Source organism: Colius striatus, chromosome 2 (assembly GCF_028858725.1).
Source record: "Colius striatus isolate bColStr4 chromosome 2, bColStr4.1.hap1, whole genome shotgun sequence".
Lineage (NCBI taxonomy): Eukaryota > Metazoa > Chordata > Aves > Coliiformes > Coliidae > Colius > Colius striatus.
Window position 1 is genome coordinate 5,767,819 of NC_084760.1, and position 24,269 is coordinate 5,792,087.

Below are 24,269 nucleotides of genomic sequence, written 5' to 3' on the forward strand. Positions count from 1 at the left end.
AGATTCAATAATTTGAATAAAATACAACCAACCAGAAGTTTTCCTGAATATATTAGAAAGCAACAAATTCCTGTGTTTCATATTATTAACATTTACAAACATCTAAAGGGTGGGTGTCAGGAGGTTGGGACATACCTTTAATTCTATAGTAGCTAGCAACAGGACAAGGGGTGATGGGATGTAGCTGGAACACAAAAAGTTCCACCTAAATATAAGAAAAAACTCTTTCACTGTGAGGTGAGGGAGCCCTGGCCCAGGCTGCCCAGGGAGGGTGTGGAGGCTCCTTCCTTGGAGCTCTTCAAGACCCACCTGGACACGTTCCTGTGTGACCTGATCTAGGTGAACCTGCTTCTGTAGGGGAGTTGGACTAGATGATCTCTAAAGATCCCTTCCAACCCCTACCATTCTATGATTCTATATTGCCATTTCATGACTGATTTGATAAGTCTTTAGAATACCATGGTCTAGAATGTAGCAAAATTCAAAATTGACATGATTATTGCTGTAGCTAAAATATCAAAGATGTCATTATTTCTAAAAATATCAAGTAGATAATATATTTCATCTGTTCCATCACACTGTTAGTGATAAATTAAGAACATACAAGCACTTAGGGAGTGACAACTTCCTAAATCAGTAAAAAAAACCATACAAAGCTAAAACTCAGGTACAATCCATTATGATTAAAGATAAAAGAAACTATTTAGTAAACACAAATTGTAACTGATAGAGATACTACTACCTTTTTTTCCTTAGGCAAAACTCAAACAAGAACCTCTCCTGTGAAAGTGGGAAATAATCAGATACACAAGATACCAAACAATACCTTCTTTGTCCATATGGAGGGCTCAGAATGAATGTTGGCAGTACACAGCCAAGGACCTCAGTATTTTCCAAGTGAAAGTGATAGGCAGAGAAACAACTTTCAGCAAGTGGCATGTGCTCACGTGCACACCTTCAGCTCTTTACAATCCTGTTTGAGCTCTCAAAACTTCAGTAGAAAAGTGTACACCTCTAGTATTTTCCCACCTCTGCTATTTTTAGTTGAGCATCCAGTGATTCAGATCCCTTTTCCCCATTCCCTTCTTAAATTATAGTTGAAACTTGCATCCACTCATGCTTATCAAATCCTTCTGCAACTTCCACAAAGCAAAACAGAAAACACAGATGAAAATACTTGACCATCTTGGAACATACAGTAGAATAGGTACAATGAATGAAGCAGCAACATACAAAGAGTAAGACTTAATGAGCAAGTAAAATATGCAGGAAATCAAAGGCTTAGTGTAGAGCGTTATGTTTGTCAGAAAAAGCAGCTGCTCAGGGAAAGCTGCAGCTCATGGCATCAAATCATAATGAGTCAGCATCACCAGTTCCCTGCATCCTACCCCATAATAGAAAGACACTCAGACTAACCAAAGATTCAAGTGTTAAGGCTTAACTTTAAGTATGAAGCAAGATGATGAGCACTACTTTGCAAAAGATTGTAATTATAGTATACAGAGAGGTTCCCATGTCGATTACTCACCCTGATTTATATTCCCACTGGTGAGTGGTCATGCAGATGTCAATAGTACTACCTGCCTAAGTATATGATCATGAAAGTATGAGAGGTAAATTGGGGTTAAGATTAACCAAGGTTAAGATATTTCAAGTTATGTCTAAGAAGGACAATTTCTTAACAGCTCACCTACAAAAACTACTCTCTGTAGAACTGGAGTGGTTTTATCCCTAATAGTCTTGTTATTTTATCACAAGAAACAAAACTTCTATAAGGCAAAAAATAAGATGCCTTTATCTCTGCACAGCTTCGTATCTCTCAAAAGGGGACAGAAAAAAAAAAAGTGTTTGGATTTCCTCAAGTTAGAGTATATGTAAGAGAGAAAGTCTCCCATCTCATTTTTGAAGGACAAATTTATCCATCTTCGGGGGATGCATTCAAAATCATTGTCACTCTCCAGGTTCTATTTCAACTGCCCCAGTGGTACAGATTTCTATAACTGCCAAAAGAGGTAGATAATAGTAACTCAAGCCATAAGAGACTAAAAGAAGTGCTCAAAAATTATGTGAACATAAAAGAAAGATACATGGTTGCTTTTAAAATATGCTTTGTTTTATTTGTTTTGTTATGAGATGTATTTTGAAGCTACTGCCTACAGTCAGGATATCAAGAAAACCTAGGATTTGGAAACATGTCATCTTACATCATCCTCTGCTTACAGATATGATTAAATTGATTAACTTCCCCCTACCTCCATCACCCTGTCAGCTGAAAGTTATCACTTCTGTGATCCAGCAGTTCAATTGCTCACATTAGTACATGCTCATATAACTCCCTCACTATTTGTTTCAGGCTAAAGGATCTAGTTAACCTAAATATTTTAAACAATATCTGTGAGAATTGAGAAGACAATAATATTTAGTAGGCTTAGAAGCTGGAAAGGATTTTGCATAGAAACTGTACTGTAAATGTTTCTAGCATCTCTCTTTTTTCTATCTAATGCCATTTGAGATTTACATGCAATGCTCCAATTTTCTAAGTTGGAGCACTAAGAAAAAAATTCATAGCATGTATAATAAAACAATAAGGTTAGGTATCACCAACCCTTTTGTGTGCCCATAAGCAGTAGGTAAATTACACAGTAAATTTCTAAGAGTAAAGTGAGTGTAAAGATATTGTTGCTATAAAACCAGTTTTAGTTCCTTTTTTTTGTGCCTTGTTACATTTAACCCAAAAGTCCAGCAAGTGTATAAAGAGTATATAAAGGAGCTTAAGTCAACTTTCTAAAGGATCTCGCACCTGCTATGTCCATGTTGTTCTCCTGAAGCAAAGGCAAGTCAGGGAAGTAGAAACAGTCCAAATACTCATGCTGCCCTGACAGATCATGGACAAAGGCAGTTGCTATTCACTCTTGGCAGATCAACTCCCAACTCGTCACTGCTGAGAATAATAGCGATAAAATTACTTGAGCTCCACATTTAATTGGTTTCAGGTTTCCTTACACACAGATTTTAACTTCCCAAACTAGAATGACTTTCAGGTGAAACAACACAGAGCAATCTTTTTGAAGAAGACTAGTAAATCAAAATAGGGAGCAGTTTCCATCCTGATACAAATGATATTTCCTTTGGAAAAGACCAATTTGATTCTACTCAGTCAAAATGCTTCCTCTTACAAAGCAGTATCTAGCACTAATATTACAGGTCTAATTTAAATGACATCCATTCAGCTGGCAAAATGATGATATCTGCATGGCAACTCAGACTTGCTTTGCAGCCTTTCAGAGAAGATTGTAGTTTTAGCCTCTGCAGCCTTAGAGTTCCAAAAATAATTACTGATATGTCGTCAACAGCTTTATAAAATCTTCTTTCAATAGCAAAATTTAAGTTGTTTATCCTTTCCTTTTAGCAGTAATTAACGGGATGCACTTGTCTATTAGCATTCAGCCTGTATCCATTCACAGAAATTAATGAAAGGACTTTTCTGTAATTAAATTAAGTTGCACTACCACTACTCCAGACTGAGTAGCAGGATGTTCTTGCTTCTCCCCTGACTGACATGTTCCTTAATATAGATGTGCACACATATAGAAATGTCAAGACAAAAGGAACAATTGCACTGCTTCTCAAGAGAGCATATATTCTGTAACAGAAAATGGCTTGTACAAGATGTCTCTAAGCCTGCTGAATTTCTGTGATGCGTTGTTCACAACCAAAAGAGGAACTGAAAGAAAGTAGTAAAGTGGAAGACACTTCCTAAATATATAGTTATTCTACTAGTCTATGTGCTATAAACAAATTTCATATGAATTCAGATATTGTGCCAGTGAATTAAGCTGGTTTCAGCAGTGTTTGTTAACTCCAATGTGGAGTCTCACCTGAACACAGCTGTGCTGTTCCTAGCCCCACAATGCTCGTGCTGCCAGCTCAGATACTTCTGTATCATACCCCTTCACTTTCCCAACTGCAAGGGTAGCACAGCAAGCTCATCTGGCTCCTTTCCAATTCTCTGCACACAGCCCAATTCAACCGCAAGTGATGACATTGGAAACTGAAAGTCTGATATAAATATAATTTATAGTCTTAAATAATACCATCATATTAGATGTATTCTCCACAGTACTCACTGAAGCTCCATTATGGTCTGTCCTGATTTCCTATATAGGCTCAACCCTATATAGAGGGACAGGCTCTGGGAGAGGGATTCAAAAAGTGCAATGAATTGTCCTCTGAAGACATCTTTCTCTGTCCTGACTACAAAGGAAGACTTGAAGGTTAGCTTAGTTTTTGGTGTCTACAGTTAAGTGTATTAAAAGTAGGATCATGACTCTGAGTGATATAATACTGGTAAAGATGATGTGAGAATATAGAATCATAGAATCATAGAATGGTAGGGGTTGGAAGGGATCTTTAGAGATCATCTAGTCCAAACCCCCATGCAGAAGCAGGTCCACCTAGATCAGGTTGCATAGGAAGAAGATAAGAGGCAAAGGTGCAGATTGTTAGTGACAAAAGAGAGAATAAAATCAGAATTTAAAATCTAACATTATGGGTAGCTTCACATGGAAAGTCAGGCAGTCTTTTAAATTAAATACTTCACAGTCAGAGGCACATCTCTAGCTCCACTCACTGCCTTTAAAGAAAACCCAGAGATTTAAAAATGCAAATAATTAAATCTGGCTTTCCCAAGTGTATTAATGTGCAACTGATATCTGAGGATTTGACTCTAACAGGGAACAATGACCACTCTGGCATATCTATGCTTTAGAAAGAAAAGCTACACTTTCCATAGCTCAGAAAGAGACACAAGGCTAAGGATCATTTATAAGATTAAGACATTGTGGAATGGATACATTCAAGTCATTGGACTGTAAGTATAGAAAGAACTCAAGTCAAAATTGGTCTATCAAAGAATTGCAGGCTACTCATCCTTTTGCATTATACATGCAACTATGAAAATGCACACTATAATTAGAAAAATGATATTTTCCAACTTGTTACAATTTAGATGAAATATTTTGCATTAAACCACTTTTCTTAGGATTGGAGGAGGTCATAAAATGTTATCAGGGAAAAGCAATCTGGTGCCTGCCCATCAGCCATAGATTTGTGGCTATTGACAAAGTAATTACCTGAGAAATTCTAATGCTTTTGTCAACTTACTCCTGCTTCAGCAAGGCTTCAGTCTAAACAGGGAGTAATAAATTTCAAAGGTTTGTTCTCTTCCATGATCCATAACAGAGAAGACTTACCACAAACATTAGGGCTTTCACTGAAATTGTATCTATGATTTGGTAATGGCTCAAGGAGTATTAGGAAGTATGAATGTCTAATTCAATCTGAATAAATCAGACTTTTCATGACTTAGGCAAAGCTTCTTTAGCACTGTAGAATGTAGCCTATATAAGGGTTTGCTTTGTAAAATAAGACTAAAAAGCCAGATTAGATTGAGTTGTCATATTACTACACAGCTTTTTTCAAGGGTACAGGAGGAAACATGCTAAAAGTCTCTGCCACCAAAGACTTAAAAATTTTAAATGGTAAGAGCAATAATGGACTGGTAAAGCTATTTTTGAGTAAATAGTCTGTCAAAAATGAGTAGCTATGGGAAAACGATGATATTCAGTTTAGTCTGAAGTATAATTCCCTGAGCTAATACGTTCTCAACTCCCTCGGACATTAACTTATACCTTTGCCACAGACTTGAATACCTTCTAACACCAATGGAGACAAAGTGGTGAAGAACTGTGGGAAAGCTATATTATCAATCACTGCCCAATATCTGTTATGAGAAAGGAAAGACATCTTCAGTTACACAAACTGGAAACTAAGCACTTTGTACAAAACATTAAACTTGCTGAAAGTTTCCATTATTAGTACCTCTTTGTATTTCTGAAGGTTCTTGAGTGTTGCTTTATAACACCCCAAATTGAAGTATAAAGCCTATCAAGGGATTTAGTTGACTCTTTGAACAGTGCTAAGCTGAGTGTTCAGACACCAGTAACACTTTCCAGCCCTCATGCAACTGCAGACCAGTGTGTCCACACTCGTGGTGCTCGTGTGCCAGGTCCCTCAAGCCCTGATCATAGAATGATCATAGAATCATAGAATGGTAGGGTTGGAAGGGACCTTTAGAGCTCATCTAGTCCAACCCAACTGCAGAAGCAGAGTCACCTAGATCAGGTCACACAGGAACATGTCAGGGCGGGTCTTGATGACCCCCAAGGAAGGAGCCTCCAGAACCCCCCTGGGCAGCCTGGGCCAGGGCTCCCTCACTGAAACACTGACATAGCTTTTTCTTATATTTAAATGGAACTTTTTGTGTTCCAGCTTCATCCCATCACCCCTTGTCCTGTTGCTAGCTACTATAGAAAAAAGGGATGTCCCAACCTTCTGATACCCACCCTTTAGATATTTGTAAATGTTAATAAGATCTCCCCTCAGTCTCCTCTTCTCCAGACTAAACAGCCCCAGTTCCTGCAGCCTTTCCTTGTGTAAAAGATGTTCCAGTGCCCTGATCATCTTGGTGGCCCTGTGCTGGCCTCTCTCCAGCAGTTCCCTGTCCCCCTTGAGCTAAGGAGACCAGAACTGGACACAGTACTGATCCTGCCAAGGTTCTTAGAGTGTGAGCTTGCTCACAAGAAGCAGCAGCCTCACCTCACAGAGAGCACCAATGCATTTTCTGAGAACATGCTTGCCAGAGCAAACATCACGTGTGTGGGTGAAACAAAGGAGGAGGAAAAAAAAAAGGCACGAAGCAAGACTTTCTGCAACCAGAGTAAATGAAATGCTCTCTTGGGAGACAGACAATCCCACTTAATCTAATCTATAGAGACTATTAGATTTGAAAGTGTCTGCCTCCCAGGAGGTTTCTGTTAACCAGAAAGTACTTGTTATTTGGCAAGGCAAGTTTTTTATTCTTCCCTCTTGGAACTGTTCAGTTTGCTTTTAAATATTTATTCAGGCAGATAGCAATCAATTGGCTTCACAGACCGATGTTAGCCCACACTTCTCTGAAGAAAGGGGGTCAGGTTTAAGTTCTTGCTCCATTAGCTATTTAATCAATTATCCAAATTGGCAAAGTTTCAAGAGGAGAAAGTCGTTAGCTTCATCTCAAAATAACCATTCAGCCAGTAGTTAGGGCACATTTGTGACCTGAAAGTGCCCGTGACTGAAATTTCTCCAACTCAAAAGTGTCCACCTAAATTGTAAGTGCTCTAATTACCGGAGATTTGAGTATCAATTAGCAGCATGATCTAATTATTTTGGAGAACAGGCAGGTCCAGCTTATATGCTTACTATCAGGGAATGGCAGATACTTCCCCATCACTGAAAATAGATGCCTTTAAGGTGTAGGTATGTTTATTACTGTCCCTTCATATTTCCTTGAAGCTATCCCTCCTTATGCTTGTTGATTTCTCTGGAACCCACTCTCTTACCCATCCACTATGTCTTGCACAGGAAACCTAAGCCAGAGTAGAGAGTAAGTCTTTAACAAGATACCTGTCAGAAATTACAATGCTGGCCAGTTGCATCCAAAAAGAAGTCTGGACACTCAAAGGTAGAACAATTCATTACCTCATTTCGGTTTATTGTCCCCACATTAGATGAAGCATCTGTATTTAAGTGTTTATAAGCTGGACACCATGCCCTAGGAAATTAAGCAGCGCAGAGTGGGTAGTGGGCAACCTGCACACAGACTATATAAAATCACATCATTAAGAGGAAGTTTCATACAGAGATTAATGCTAATTACAAAGCCCGTTTTAAATTTCACCCAGCCAGATGTTAAGCACCATGCTTAGTATTTGAAGGATGTGCATCTACCTGCCCAGGCTTCAGATTTTGATAGCAAAGTAGAATTTTGGTTTTCCTTTGTAGAAAATTGAGAGAAAACTCAAAGAAATGGAATCATAGCATGGTAGGGGTTGGAAGGGACCTTTAGAGATCATCTAGTCCAACCCCCCTGCAGAAGCAGGGTCACCTAGATCAGGTCACACAGGAACATGTCCAGGTGGGTCTTGAAGACCTCCAAGGAAGGAGCCTCCACACTCTCCGTGGGCAGCCTGGGCCAGGGCTCCCTCACTTGAACAGGGAAATAGTTTTTTCTTATGTTTAAGTGGAACTTTTTGTGTTCCAGCTAAGCCTCACTAGCACAGGAATAGCCCAAGTGATTTGGTCTCCTAAAAATTCATGCTCTGAGTTGTTAAGTAGTAGTGCTTTTATAGCAGTCTAAGGCTATGAGAGAGACAAGGTTTATAAGGAGAGGCAGTGTTTCTTATCAGACTAACTCATGCAGTGGTGGAAAAAAAGTGACATAGTTGGGTCTCAGTATTCCTTAAAATAGGCATTTTTGAATGACCAATAACAGATGAAGGGGAAAAAGAAACAAAAAAACCCAATAGAAAAAGTAACAATCTTTAAGAAGAAATACAGGAAAAAATCCTAACATGAGTTCATCTGTTGATAGTCTGTCCTTGTCTATTCTACTTCCAGCTTCATCCCATCACCCCTTGTCCTGTTGCTAGCTACTATAGAAAAAAAGGGCTGTCCAAACCTCCTGACACCCACCATTTAGATATTTGTCAATCTTAATGAGATCATCGCTTAGTCTCCTCCAGACTAAACAGCCCCAGTTCCTGCAGCCTTTCCTTGTGTGAAAGATGTTCCAGTGCCCTGATCATCTTGGTGGCCCTGTGCTGGCCTCTCTCCAGCAGTTCCCTGTCCCTCTTCAGCTGGGGAGCCCAGAACTGGACACAGGACTCCAGATGAGGCCTCACTAGGGCAGAGGAGAGGGGGAGCAGAACCTCCCTTGACCTGCTGCCCACACTCTTCTTGATGCATCCCAGGCTGCCATTGGCCTTCTTGGCCACGAGGGCACATTGCTGGCTCATATTTAGCTTATTATCAACCAGCACTCCCAGGTCTCTCTCTGCAGAGCTGCTCTCCAGCAGTTCAACCCCCAGCCTGTCCTGGTGCATGGGGTTGTTCGTTCCCAGATGCAGGACTCTGCCCTTGTCCTTGTTGAACCTCAGGAGGTTCCTCTCTGCCCAACTCTCCAGCCAGTCAAGATCCCACTCAATGGCAGCACAGCCTCTGGGGAATCTGGAATAAAGCTTTTCTTTTAAAATAAACAGAAATGTGCTGGTGCTCCCCTAATAACACTGTGATTAGATCTGCTGTCAAAAATGTTGGCAGTCTGGGTTCAATTCTGCTGATTCCTTGCATTAGGTTGCCCTGTAACCTAATACTCCCAGAGAATGTTCTGAGGTAAAACTGGGCACACCTGTAGGAACCATCTGACTATGTAAAATATTGATTTGCCCACACAGAGGAGGTGAATGGCTCTTTGGCTTAGTGCCTGATGGAGATGCCCATGGAATGTGTACCTGGCTGTAGTACTTAGTTCATGAGCTGCCACGATGGAAGATTTAGACGTCCTTGAACTCGTTCTATTTTCAGATGAGTTATGGTTCTTCTGGGAACATACACAAACACAAATTTTAAGACTAAAAAGTGATTTAGGAATGGGCAACTTCAGGGCAAGGTGGTGGTGGTAGAGTTTGCTGTTCAGAGACTAGAAGGCTGCACTGCCATTTGACCAGGAGAAGCAGTGTGAGTTTGCAGTGAATTGCAGTTGCCACACATTGATTTGGTTTGTAAAGCAGTCTCGGTGTGCATGGATTAGATTTATTTTGAAGCAAAGGAAATTGGAAGCTCTGTTTACAGTCTGTACCAAATGTGCTATAACCTACAGTAGGGACAAAAGGATATGAACTGATTAGTCTTTAAAACACCCTCTAGACTGCATGCAGGGTAATAAAATGTGGTCCAAGACAACCAACTAAATCTAGTCCATGGTAAAACATTGATCCCATGCCTTAAATATAAGGACCTCAGCACCAGCTGCTTTGATCTAGTGGTCTGCTCCTGTTATACTGAATTACTTGCTAATACAGGCAAATACACCTAAGTCACATTTCTACTGCCTAAACTCCTTAATGTGTTTAGCTGTAAGTCGGGGTGTGGATTTCACCCTCGGTCATCACAGATAATTGTAACAAGTGAAAACTTTAAATTCTCTTTTTTTGTTTACTTGGGGCAAATAAAATAACTTTTCAATTGATAAGTAAGAAGTGACAATTTGGGAAATGATGCAAAGGAAAAGATGGGAATTAAGAACTGAAATAAAGCGAATCTGAGGAATAAAAGAAACAAAAGCAGGAAGAAAGCATCACATAAGTAAAGGCAAGATCAGTAACAACTAAGAGGGAACAAACTAGACAGGAAAACAGGTGGCAAGGAAGCAGGAAGAAAATACTATTTTGATGCAATACTTTGTAGAAAACTTAAAAAAATACATTCCAATAGATTCCAATAGATTCCAATAGTTTACTATCTAGACTGATCCATGATTATTCTCTCATGTCTATACCAGCCTGCTCTCATTGCTGTTGAAATAGCCTGTGATTATCACATATTACCTTCCTTTCATGGCATCAAAATTTTGTTCTCCATATGTTGGGGAAAATCTGAGCTAAAATGATTTTGTACTGTACAAGGGAGGCATGGCTGGAGCTGGGGACTGAGAACCCAGTGCCTTGAGTTGCATTTCTAGCTGTGCATCTCTGACCTTAAGAGAGATATAATTCAGGAGTCATTTTTTCTACTTACCTGGAAACTAGAGATAATCCATAACCATTAGACAGCATTAAGCATTTACAAAAATGGGGCACAAACATCAAAATGACTTATTCTGTAACAACCCAGTGAAAGGAACAAACATTATCTGCATAGTAATGCATTAGGCCAATCCAAGAAGGTTCAAGAAAAGAGGTAAATTCATAAATTCAACACAGGAAATTCCTCTATTGGAATTGACTTTCAGGGAGGAGGATTTTAACCAGGTAAGTTCAGTCTCTACTGTGGAATAGGAGTCTGTGTGTATGTGTGTATCAGTATACCTATATATGTGAGTATATATGTATCTGTAGATCTATCTATACACATATATATATGTATATTCCTATTTAAGTTCATATGTATTCTTTTAAAATTGTATTATTAAGACATGAGGATTCTGTTCAGTAGATCAGAATATTGTATATAAGTACCTTGACATAGAAATCTGCAGGTTTTACTGGTAACATCCAATGGAATATCATATTCTATCCTGTAGATCCAGAGCAACACAAATTTTTTTCAGAGCAGAATGAAAGACAATTTGATGGTTTTACATCAAAACATCTCTTGGAGTTGTGAACATTTCAAGAAAAAAATGTTTTGAATAGGTGAAAAGAATATATTTGTCAAGTTTCTATTCTGAAATAGCTTTCCACTGCAGTGGTTGGGTTTTTTAACCATATAACATGACAAATTATATTTGGTTTTATCATAATCAATCTTCTAAATTGATTAGATAAGACAACTAGATTGTCATACAAGCCAAATTACCAACTGAAAAAAATAACTTATCTTAGAAATGTCCAACTTATGGTTTTTGTTCTTTTCCAAATAGAAAACTGGCAAAACTGTAAAATTCCCCATAAACAAAATGATATTTCCACATGGCTGAGGGCTTCATTACCAACTACACAACAGACTCATAGCATTTTCTTTCCCTGTGTGTCTTAGGTGTTAAGGAAAGCCGAATTTGTTCCTCAGTGACGAACACTGTGCATAAAATCATCATTTGAGGAAGTGATTTGTCTTCACAGATAGTCTGTTTTGCCTTATAACAAGATTGAGAGGAATGTGGTGATGTGAAAGCTAATTAATTTTAGGCTTATTTGAAAGTGTCAAGATGATGTGGGATGAAGCAACTTATTTTAATAACAGGTAGTCTCCTAGTTTCAAGTTGTACTTCCAAGACTGGCATTTGTCTCCACTTTTTCTTTAATCACATAAATATGAAGAAACTGTAAGTGCTGATATCTTCTTTGGTTACTGCTGTAGTTCACAGGTTTTACTCAGCTGTAGCTTATACATACACACACATACCAATAGTTTGCCTATTAATTTCATTGACTGCATGAAATGAAATCAAATCACTCTCAAGCTCATGATGGATATTATCAACTGTGTGAAAATCCCCAGACCCAAGTTTTATAGCAGTGCTGCTGTGCTGCTCTTCAATGTGCAATCAGTTTGGAATTCCTTCCCATCTATTATTGTCACCACTTGTCATGCAAGGCTTGAACTTCTCTTGTCTGGAAAGATCTACAAACCAGTTGTAATTATCATTGTTAACATTTTTGTTTGTCATGATTGCTTTAACAATGTGAATACTCTCAGCTGCTTGCACTTGCCTGCCTTAGGATACCTGTGGAAAAAAAGACTCTTCATCTCAATGGGGCCTTGAAGAAACACAATTTATCTAGCTACGTGCATTCTAACTACTGAAATATTTTAAATACCATTTTGAAACCTCCTAATTGTTTTCTCCTTAAATATTCTTTATTGAGAATCTCAGATATTATCAGCTTGTTGCAGCAGGCACATGGGCCAGTGCTGGAGGCATATCAGGTATAAAGGGGAGAAAATGCAGGAACAGAGGTTCAGAGCACCTAGCCTCAGTGAGGTCCAAGAATTGGCCAAGAAGGCCAATGGCAGCCTGGGATGCATCAAGAAGAGTGTGGGCAGCAGGTCAAGGGAGGCTCTCCTCCCCTTCTCCTCTGCCCTGGTGAGGCCTCATCTGGAGTCCTGTGTCCAGTTCTGGGCTCCCCAGCTCAAGAGGGACAGGGAAGTGCTGGAGAGAGGCCAGCACAGGGCCACCAAGATGATCAGAGGACTAAAGCATCTTCCTTATGAGGAAAGACTATGTATTGGAAAACACACATGCCTAAAGCTCTGTGTATAGACATGTGATTTTAGGACTGATATATTCATCCGACGTAGGGCCACCAAGATAATCAGGGCCTGGAGCATCTTTCATACAAGGAAAGACTGCGGGACCTGGGGCTGTTCAATCTGGAAAAGAGGAGACTGAGGGGTGATCTCATTAATATTTACAAGTATTTAAATGGTGTGTGTCAAGGGGATGGGGCAACACTTTTTCTGTAGTGTCCAGTGATAGGACAAGGGGTGACAGACATAAGGTGGTACACAAGAAGTTCCACTTAAGGAAAAACTTCTTTACTGTTCAGGTGACGGAGCCCTGGCCAGGCTGCCCAGGGAGGGTGTGGAGGCTCCTTCTCTGGAGGTTTTCAAAACCCACTTGGACATGTTTCTGAGTGACATGACCTAGGTGGATGTGCTTGAGCAGGGGGGGTGGACTGGATGATCTTTAGAGGTCCCTTCCAATCCCTACCATTCTGTGATTCTATGTAACTGGGAGCTTTGGCTATGTCCCTCAGCAAGCTTTGCTGGGGAGGCTGCTGGTCATTCCTTTGCTCCCCACACGTGCTGTGCAACAAGGGTGGCTGGCAAGCAGCTGTAGAGGAGTCATAGAGACCATCTGGGAAATGAAGTGTGATTTCTTCCCTGAAGTCCTCTCTTGCAACTGTAATATCAGTGCTAATATGTAATGTAGGACATCAGTTGTCTCTCTGTGTGTGTGGCTGAGGCAAATGTTGTTTGGGGCAAGCAGTCTCACTTAAAATTCTGGAATTGGAGCATTTATTATGCTCCAAAACGGCATTTGTTGGATATTATTGCATTTTCTTTCTCCATTCAGCTAAACAGTGCTGCTTAAAAACTCTTTCAGTCTGGTAGTTGCAAGAAATTAATGAGCATTTGTGTCAAGGCAAGCTTACTTCGTTATACTTCAACATTGGCCTTTAAACTATGGGCATTTAGAACTGCTGAATATTAGTCTTAAGCAGTTAGTTTGTGAAAATCTTAAATAAATTGCAAAATTGGTATAGCTTAGGTTGATAGCCTTGCCTGTTTAGCTCATAAATTTTATTCCAAACATAACAATGCAGGCAATAATAACAATTTGATTGCTTTCTAAGTGTAGCTGGATGTCCTCCCATTCCATTTAAATCACAGAATGGTAGGGGTTGAAGGGACCTCTAAAGATCATCTAGTAAATGCAGTATTCAGCACTAGTAACTGTAAAATATTTCCCATTTCAATTCCTTAATTTCCAAAGTTTATCATTTTTCATGTTTCAAATTAAATTAGGGATCTCCCACTATTGACTCACACGTATGCCACTGCTAATTTCAAAGCAGGAATTATTTCTACTGAAAAACATGTTGATGGAGAATTCCAAACCAAATTTACCTTCTCCTTCTAAGTCAAGCCTTCCACTGCTTTGCCAAAGAACAGCAAGGACTCAATTTTGATAATGGGGGTTGGACTAGATGATCTCTAAAGGTCCCTTCCAAGCCCTACCATTCTGTGATTCTGTGATTCATCACATGAGTAACTTGATGTAGACTATCAGCCTATTTATTGGAAAACACACATGCCTAAAGCTCTGTGTATAGACAAGTGATTTTTGGACTGATATATTCATCCAATGTAGGGCCACCAAGATGATCAGGGGACTGGAACATCTTTCATACAAGGAAAGGCTGTGGGACCTGGGACTGTTCAGTCTGGAGAAGAGGAGACTGAGGGGGGATCTCATTAATATTTATAAATATCTAAAGGGTCGGTGTCAGGAGGTTGGGACATCACTTTTTTTTCTATTGTAGCTAGCAACAGGACAAGGGGTGATGGGATGAAGCTGGAACACAAAAAGTTCCATTGAAGCATAATAAAAAACTATTTTACTGTGAGGGAGATGAAGTCTTGGCCCAAGCTGCCCAGGGAGGTTGTGGAGGCTCCTTCCTTGGAGGTCTTCAAAACCCACCTGAACACAATCCTGTGTGACCTGATCTAGGTGACCCTGCTTCTGCAGGGGGGTTGGACTGGGTGATCTCTAAAAGTCCCTTCCAACCCCTACTATTCTGTGACTCCATGATTTCTGTAGTTTAAGCAACTGAAGAAACTTCACTGAAATCCTATTCTGTTGGAATATGCAGTTCCATTGGAAACACAATGCCCCATAAACTGGAAATAATGTTGTTGAAGTCTTAGTTTGAAAATCACCTCACCCCCAGCAAAAAAAAAAAAAGGAAAATTGTTTCAGATATGTTGGGACAGGTACTGCACTATTTTACAATTTCAGTCGATTCAAAACAACTTTGGGAAGAAACTTTGGTTTTTGAGGACTTCTAAATTTGTCCTTTTCATTTCAGAAACCTCTGAAATGTCACCCTGGTAAGTCATTTCCTTAAGGAATATTTAAGCATCACCCAGTGTTAACCATTAAAGCACACTGATCAAGAGCCAAGCATAAGAGTTATACAAAAATTGATACCCTTTTTTGCTAATCACAGTTTACATCTGTCATTTGTTCTGATTTTTAATTTGGGCATTTTAATATGACAAATGATTAATGTTTTAAGGTTAGTTATATGCTTTGGAGTGGAAGTTGGCATATCAAGTGCAGAAACTATTCTCTAGGATTGGTTAGCTAGATAAATGCAACACTTTAAAAATGACATTCCATATTTTAAACAAACCCACTCTCGTTTCCTAAATGAAAAATATCATTTTGAAGGAAATATATGTTTTCTGCCACTATGTCTTTCAAAGTTTAGACCTTAGAGATGTCTGCCTCTCACCTCAGTCCTAACACAAATGGGAAAACCAGGCCTTCCTGCTGTTTCAGTTCTAACACACTTTCTCAGTTTGAAACTGCTGTAGTTGCTGTCCTGGATAAACTAAAAGGAAGAAGACATCTGCAGAAAAGATAAGAGCTGGATTATTGCTTAAATATTCATTCTCAGTGCTCAGTTGGACACTTCAATGGCTTTACTTACATAGTGTGTTCAGGCTGTGGTTTAAAACATTTGCAATAATTTGAAGTTGACTTTTTTTTTGCCAAATAAAGTAGTAGACTTAACTGATACAAACAAAGCCATTGTACATAAAACCTCACTATAAATAACAGATTTTTCTTTGCTATTTATTTCATTTTCTCACATTTTATGCTGCTGAGTGACAGACATTAGGGGGAAAAACCAACATCCCAAACACTAGTATTGTAGTGTTTTAATTCAGTAGGGGAGCACATGGTTAAATCATTGTCTGCTTTCAGATAAAAAATGTAGCATGATGTGGTAATGAAATACGAACAAAGATGAGGCTGTGTGCTTGTGAATTAGATATGTATTCCAAAGCCAAACAGCTGGCAACATGGAGTTAACAGTCTATGTTTGGGCTTATTTTTTATTAAAGAAAAAAAGATGAAATCTGTTTTAAAAACACAATTAAAAACAATTGTGTGTTATTAATTCATTTCTCTCTGCTCCAGTTTGTGAAACACAAAGGTGTATTTCCAGTAAGATCTCCTTGAACAACTAAATGTCTCAGGGGACTGGTAATCACATTTTTGGAGCCTTTCACCTCTAGTTCACTGACTCAAATACAGCCAACATGCAGTAGTGACGGAAAATCATTGCGATTTGAAAGCTGGTTTGTGGCCTGTGTGAAATGAACCGGTTATTTCACTCCATTTCTTAGAGGATCTTGAAAATGCACTTGGCACTTTCAAAAGCACCGCTTCTGAGAGTATTGAGCTTCTCGCATGGATCTGGCCAGGTCACCACGGGGCCAAAAACAAGGCTAGTTTCTATGAGTATGGCAGAGGCTGGAGCTAACAAGTACAATCCCATTCCAGGCATGTTTCCTCAGTACACACTTGGAGCAAATAAGTCCTTAGTCAGCTGGAAGATCTTGGTAGACAAACATTTTCTTCATGTCAAGTACCCAGGGAAGTTGGGCTGTAATAGCAGCTCAATGTGGGATCATCACATTGCACTGCTGCCTTCTATGCTCCAGAAATCATAGAATCACAGAATGGTAGGGTTGGAAGGGACCTTTAGAGATCATCCAGTCCAACCCCCTGCAGAAGCAGGGTCACCTAGATCAGGTCACACAGGAATATGTCCAGGCGGGTCTTGAAGACCTCCAAGGAAGGAGCCTCCACACCCTCCCTGGGCAGCCTGGGCCAGGGCTCCCTCACTGAAACACTGAAATAGCTTTTTCTAATGTTTCAGTGGAACTTTTTTGTGTTCCAGCTTCATCCCATCACCCCTTGTCCTGTTGCTAGATACCATCGAAAAAAGGGATGCCCCAAGCTCCTGGTAAAAGCAGAGTTTAATTCTCCATTTCTGCCAATCTGGTACTTTTCATTAGCATTAAACATACTTAATTTAGGAGGAAAAATAGCAGAAAGACACCACAGAAATGACTATGGTTTTTGAGGGTCAAAGTGCATTAGTCTCTTAACACAGAAGTTACATACCTCTGTGTAAAAAACTTAGTTAATTAGCAGTTAATAAGTTGTCATTTGTGGAGTCTCCTTCCTTGGAGGTCTTCAAGATCTACCTGGACATGTTCCTATGTGACCTGATCTAGGTGACCCTGCTTCTGCAGGGGGGTTGGACTAGATGATCTCTAAAGGTCCCTTCCAACCCCTGTCATTCTATTATTCTATGATTGCTCAAGTTGACAGTTACCATATTTTAGAAAACCAATCCAACAATAATTTTCTCACTAGCTACAAATTATCTTATGTTTTCCAGTGAAGGATTTAAATTGTCTCCTTTATAATTTAATTTTCTTCACATCAGGGACTTTTCTTCACAAGAGGTGTATCTCTTTTTAGGAAAATATGCTCATCATTTATTTTTCTGAACCTTTAATATGTTGTATTAGGAATTTCCTCAGAGGAAAATAAAGAGAAAAGTCTATCTTCATTAACTACTAAAGTGTGGAAATTAAAACATTTGGATGTCATGTCAGCTATAGACATTGTCTTCTATGATGTCACATTTGATTTTCTTTCTCTGTGACTTTTGACAGCATCATATTAAAAATTTGATTGCACAATGACAGTACAGGCTTTGAGTTATTCAGCTCATAAATGCACTCTTCCAGGAAGACTGGTTTCTATTTCTTGCAATTTTGGGAAAAAAATGACATTTAAAAAACTGTAAAAGGAAAAGCAAAATGATTGCTAATAACTAATTAAAAACTCAAGCTTGGCAAATGTAACCTTGCTTTAACCGAATATCACACCATTTAGAACCAAATTAAATATAACACGCCACGTATTTAAAACATATCTCGAAATGTACGTCTCAGGGTGACATTTTGGCCCCAGTGAAATCAATGGCAAGACTCCAATTCAGTTTTGGTGGAGCTAGGACTTCCTTCTAACTGAAGAAAGCCCCTAGGTTCCCAAACTGGTTTTAGCAACTATCTGACAGAATTCTTGTGGTATTTAATTATATCGCCTTTACTCATCCCTTCTCTTCAAATATGCTCCAGCTATTAAAGCTTACTGAAGTCAGTGAGGCTTTTTCCATTCCATTCCCATACAGGAGTCAAATCCTTAAGGATGGAACCTCTTGGGTAATTTCTGCAATAATCTTTCAGGGTTTATGCTGTGTGTTTTCCTACGATGACTGGCTTCTGCAAGCTTTCTTTTCGGTTTCAATTTACCTCTGCCTAACGTTAAATAAATGCTATTTGTTAGTTCACTTGTGTCAAATAACTTCAGCTGTAACCCTTTTCAGAGTAGCCAAATTTGTCTTTTCTTCATTACAATTTAAGGTTATTTTTAAATCACTAGGGATATTTTTAAACCACTAAAGTTGGAAACATCTGCTCTCCAGCTTGATTAAATTCATCTAGTCCTTTCACATTGGAACCATAAACCTAATAATGTCATTTTAAGAAACATGCTATTCCCAACACTTTTAGTGGTATTAGATAATTCAAAGTCAAACCCTTTTTCCAGTAAACATAGCTATTGTTTAACTACTTGGTCTCAATAAAAACTGTCTCTAGCTATATATATATTATTCTTCCTCATGATGCCTGGGCAGGTGAGAACTATAAGCTCGAGTACAGCTCAGAAGGGTTAAGCGTGGAATATTCGGTATGAGACATGGAATAAATCCTTGCAGCTACAGCAGTGAAGAAGAATACAAATGGTCTTTTTACATCTTGATTCCTCAAAAATGATTAGCAGAGATGTCTCTGATTCTGCTCACAGCAGTGCCTGGGGAGAAACTTGCGCTGATTTAGCTGGGATCAGAACCACGACCACAGTTATATCAAGAAATGAGCTTGTATTCCCTCAGAAATGTCTGAGGTTTATTAAGGAGTTTATTTTGGCATTAAAAATATCTGGTTTGCTGTTCTTCATCTCTCTTCCAACGTATCTCTAGTCCAAGTCAAAGATGACGAAAGTGCCTGTTTTCATCATAAGCAATGAAAATTACTTACGGATCACTTACACGACATTATTTTAGTTCACCTATTCAACCCAAGTCTAGTCTGTTTCAACACATGAATCACTCTGGGACAGCCTTTTTTCATTCTTAAAATGAACAGTTACACACTCACGTTGCTTTCCTACTGATAAGCCAAACTTATTTCCGAATGTACAACTGGATACAAGATATCACAATTCAATAACATTTCAACCTGTATCACCAGTATCAGTCTGCAAAGATTCCGATGGAAATTAAAATGCAAGCTTCCAGGGCTCAATTCCTCTGCCCTCATCATTTACTGCTCAACTTCTACTCAAGCAAGCTCCAGCCGAAGGCAACAAATGGTACCTATACAAGTGCAGAATAAAACCTGCAAAATAGTATAGCCCCCTATCAATTTCACAGGTTTTTAAGATCCTTCCTCATGCTTCATGGTTGAAACATCGTTCCCCAAAACCACGCCTGACAAAACTGGAATCAGCATGTTTCCCTTGCAACTACTTGTGATTTGACTGAGAACAAGCTGACCATTACAGGTGACAGAGAAACTTAATAACCTTTAAATCTTGTTTCAGACTGACACCAGCCATGGCAGTTAATACGTGATGAAAGCTTTCTGATGAGTCTTATACAGATTCCTCTCCATATCGCAAGAAGAAAACTCATAATCCTGTAAATTGTACTGAAACTCCAACTTTACAGACAATAACCTTTCCCTTCCCAGAAATGTGTGTCACTTGTGTGTAGAGCACTTGCATTCCTTTACTAAGTACCAAGAAGTCCTCTGTAAGTGAGAAAGAGTACTTACAGAGAAGTATGAGTGAAACACGTGGAAAAAAAACAATGCAAAACCAACCAAACCCTTAAAAAAAAAGAGCAGGAATTGTGGAGAAAAATAAGACGTTTTTCCCCCAGCCTCCTTCAGTCTTAAGTGTTAACACAGCACCAGCTTCTGGAGAAGGATGTGAAGATTTAGTATGAAGCTTATATCCGTAATTGTTGCCTATTTAGGAAAGAGGTTTCTTTTGTTTTCTTTTATCCTTCTTCTATTCCCCCCCTTCTTTTCTTTTTTATAAGGCAGTTTCCAGGTCTTTAACATTACTCTGAGCCACAGATGCTAGCTAAAAGAAGGGGGAAGCGCTGCTGCCATAACAACCCTTCGGCAGGGAACTATTGGGATACAGATAGTTACTACACTACCTACAACCAACCGTGTGCATCATGACACATAAAACCCAGAAAACGCTCTTCAAGCCACAGCATCCCATCATTGCACTCCGGCTCTGGGCAGCGAAAGCAAAACAAGCGCTGACTTTCCCCCACACATCCTCCCCAAGCTTTTATTTCATTAATTATTTACTAGGGGGAGGGGCGGGTGGAAGGGGGAGCGTCAAAAAAGTCCATTTGAGCGCTGAGTCCTGTACGAAGCCGCCCCTCTGTCCCTCCCCGGGAAGGGCCGCGCTCCGCTGCAGCCGGTGCCGCGGGAGGGGGACCGGGACCTCACAGGCACCAGCCTCACAGGCACCAGCCACTTCTGCAGGTTCGGCTCTACCCCACCTTCAAATGTTCCCTTGCAAAAGTTAAGGGGCTGCCTTCTCCCCTGAGCCGCCCCAGGGCGGGGGATGGGGGACACTGCGGGTGTCAGGGGGCTCCTGGCCGCGGCTGGGGAGCGGGGCTGCCGCGGTGTCCCTCTGTGTGTGTGTCTGTGCGTGTGCGAGACCCCCGTGGGATGGGCTAGCGCTGGCCAGGAGGGGCAAACAGCGCGGGAGCCCCTTTCCCCACAGCCTCCGGAGGGCCACGGGGACACCCCCTCCTGCCCCGCAGACCTTCCAGCCCCGCAAGCCCGGATCGGGACCCTCCGTTTCTCCCCAGGGCGGGGGCGGGCTGGAGCGCGATGCCTCCCCACGCCATGCCCCTCCACTCCCCCATCGCTCATCCCCGGGGCCGCTCCGGGATGGGAGGCTCGGGGGAAGGAGCCGGGGTAGGGGGGAGGGTGTTGAACGGCAGGTGCTTTGGGGAGGGGGAGGCAAGGCCCGGTGACTCACCCGTCCGAGGCGGGGGCTGCGGGCGGCGCGGCGGCGGCGCTGCCCCCAGGGCGCGGGGGGCGGCGGGGCAGGAGCAGCAGCGGGCGCGGGAGCAGGGGGGAGCGGCGGGGCCCGGGCTGCTCCTGGGCGCGCTCTCGCTGCCCATCCCCGGCGCTGCCGCCGCCGCCGCCGGAGGAGGATGCGAGGGAGAGTCAGCCCCGGGCGCGGGCACGCGCGGCGGCGGAGGGGGCGGGGGGGAAGGGGGACGGGACCGGGAGCGGCGCGGAGGCGCGCAGAGAGGGGGAGCAGCTGGGGAGCGCGGGCGCTCGCCCCTGCAGCCCTCCGGCCCTTCATCCCTTTTCCCCTCAGCCCTCGTTTTCTCATTCTTCCATCCCCGATCCCTCCATCCTTCATCCTCCCATCCTTCCATCTTCCCACCCGTGCGTCTCTCACCCTTCCACCGCCTCAGCCCTCCATCCCTCCGTCCTTCCGCTCCTCTGGCCGTGGAGCCGCGCTCTAGCCCGCCGTGCCCCCTCCGCCCTCCGCCGCAGGACCCTCCCGCAGGCAGCGCCGGTGGGCGCGGGCGCGCTGCTGCCCCTCCGGCGCGTCCCCGTGGCGCGTCCCCCCCCCCCCTCCACTCCAGGGAAGGGCGACCTGCTCCTCCGAAGGGCGGGAGGTCCCCAGCCCCATTCCCTCGCTACCCCCGGACCCCGAAGGGAAAAGCACTGCCTATCCCGCTCCTTTTTTCCTCCCCTCTTTCTTTTTTCCCCACCCGGCAGGAGGAAACAAAACCGTGCTATGGTAGGGGAAAAAAAAGGCGGTAAACAGGAGAAAAACAGAGTATGATAATCATTGACTGTATGTGAAATAAACCGTACACCGGGCTCGTTGTTAAAAGCAATCTTCCAAGCCTGCTCCTGAACCTAAAGGACTTCTCGGATGTTTATCAAGAATAGAGAGTCATTCTTTTAACATTAAAAATCAAACAAACAACAGCTCAAAGTGCGTTGACAGGAGACCTGTAAATTGAGTATGGCAAATAAACAAGCCCACCAAAAGCTGGCTGTCAACTCTTTATCCTTACTCTGGACTCTTCCCTGCGTTATATAATGTTGATGAACTGCTGCAAATATGTTTGGAGAAAAGATAGAGCAGTGATGAGAACACAGCAGTATTTAATAGGGTAGGTTAGTAGCCTTACCTGCCAAGTAGTTGTTTCAGAGGTTCATCTGTGCATTTCTCATCAGCCCTCCAAGTAAACAACTTCCTAGATCCACAATGCAGACATATGATTCCCTGTTGTCAGTGTCTCCCTCCCAGGCGTTTCTGAATAGCTTGTGGATTATTAATTTACTATGCTCTTCTGCTCTGCCTTGTACCGAGAGCCATGCAGGTACCAACAGCTCCCACTTGTGAAGCCGGGGAAGAGAGAGATTGGGTAGATTTCCACGTAGCTCCAGATTTCAAACTGCTGATTTGCTGTAAGGGTTACAGTCACTTAGAGAATTGCTCTGGTCTTCTAACAGATTTTTTTCCAAAAGAGAGGCCTGACCCAAAGTTCACTAAAGACAATAAGAATATTTCTATGACCGTGGTGGGAATCGATTCAAACCACTGTGAGCTCACCGCTGGGGTGACGGTGTTTCTGAGTGCTACTGTTCTAGTGTGAGCTAGTGAAAACTGGTAAGAATTCTCAGGAAAAAAGAAAAATTGCTAAGATGTGCATGTTTTTCTTAAAATTATTGGAGGAAGGTCAGGGACCTGCTTCTGCAGTTATCAGAAGGCAAGTTACAGCCCCTGGCTAGAGGATGTGCTCAACCAAGCCATCAACTACAATAGGCAAGAGAAAGGAAAGAGTGGACATTGTAAAATTATTAGGTCCCATTTTGGGCATCTGCAAAGCCAGTAGGAGCAGGACTCGATGTTTCATTTTGAGATATTGCTGTTAGTATTAAAATTCTCAACAAATTAATTTTTCAGTGTTTTTCTCTTCTCTGGTCTCAGTCCTGGGATTAGAGCTGAACACCATTTTCATCTGCAGATTTCTGTTGTTTCCTCTGTACTCATTGCTCCCTCAGTCCCTCTTCTGCTTTCTCCACCAAGGACTCCAGGCTGTTAAAAGAGATGGAAGCAGTCAAGGAAGGGAAACTAGTCAGTGGTAAAAGATCTGGGCTCTGCATATATCATGGTATCTTTGAGCAAGAGCTTTTGTAGCTTGAGACACACAGAAATTGGCTTATATTTTTTTTTGGTGTGTGTTGTAAATTTTTCAGTTCTTGAGGAAATTGCAGGACCCAGTTCAGATTTCTGCATGCCCTTCATGTGTATGTACAAGGACTTATGTTTATGTACTTTATTAAGATAGTCTGTTTTTAAATGATAGCAGTGTTTTGAGGAATACAGACATTAACCCTTACATTTCAGAGTCATTGTAGTGAACTGGTTTATCCTTACAACTCCTCTATAAAACCTTTGTTTGAAAGCAGTAAACATGCCTTTTTTTTTTCCTCATTGGAAAGAAAATGTAAGCCTTTCATAATTATACCATTGCTACATAAATTGCCTTTGCAAAAGCTGGCTGCTGAGCTTGCCACCTTAAACAGGAAATGCTCTTATGTTGTTTTCAGAAGGTTCCAAATTATTTTCTGAGAGCACAGTTTGATAAAAGGTTTCATTCACATACTGGAAAACATGTGGGTATTAAGAGATGTTTGAAAAGTAAATAAAATGTAAGTGCTGCTTTTTTTTTTAAAGCAAGATATTGTAAAGGTCAAAAGAGAACAAGATTACAAAAATAAACCAAAATGAAACAATCCCCTCCCCAAACAGCTCCTCAACACCAAGAGTAGACATTTCTATAAAAATCATGTGAAAAACATGATTTATTTTTTACTTTACATGGTCTGAATGTTTCTGTGAGGCATGCTTTTAAAGTGAAAACATTTAAGCACTTACTACA

At 41.2% G+C, this 24,269-nt stretch overlaps 1 protein-coding gene across 1 annotated transcript in view; it reads right to left on the reverse strand.

Moving 5' to 3' along the window:
• The window catches only part of FUT9 (fucosyltransferase 9), a 123,911-nt gene extending 102,565 nt beyond the window's left edge, over positions 1-21,346 (reverse strand). The window contains exon 1 of the mRNA XM_061990517.1: positions 21,332-21,346. The gene's annotated coding sequence lies outside the window, so the exon portion shown is untranslated. The remainder of the gene's footprint in view (positions 1-21,331) is intronic.
• Between the last annotated feature and the right edge of the window lie 2,923 nt (positions 21,347-24,269).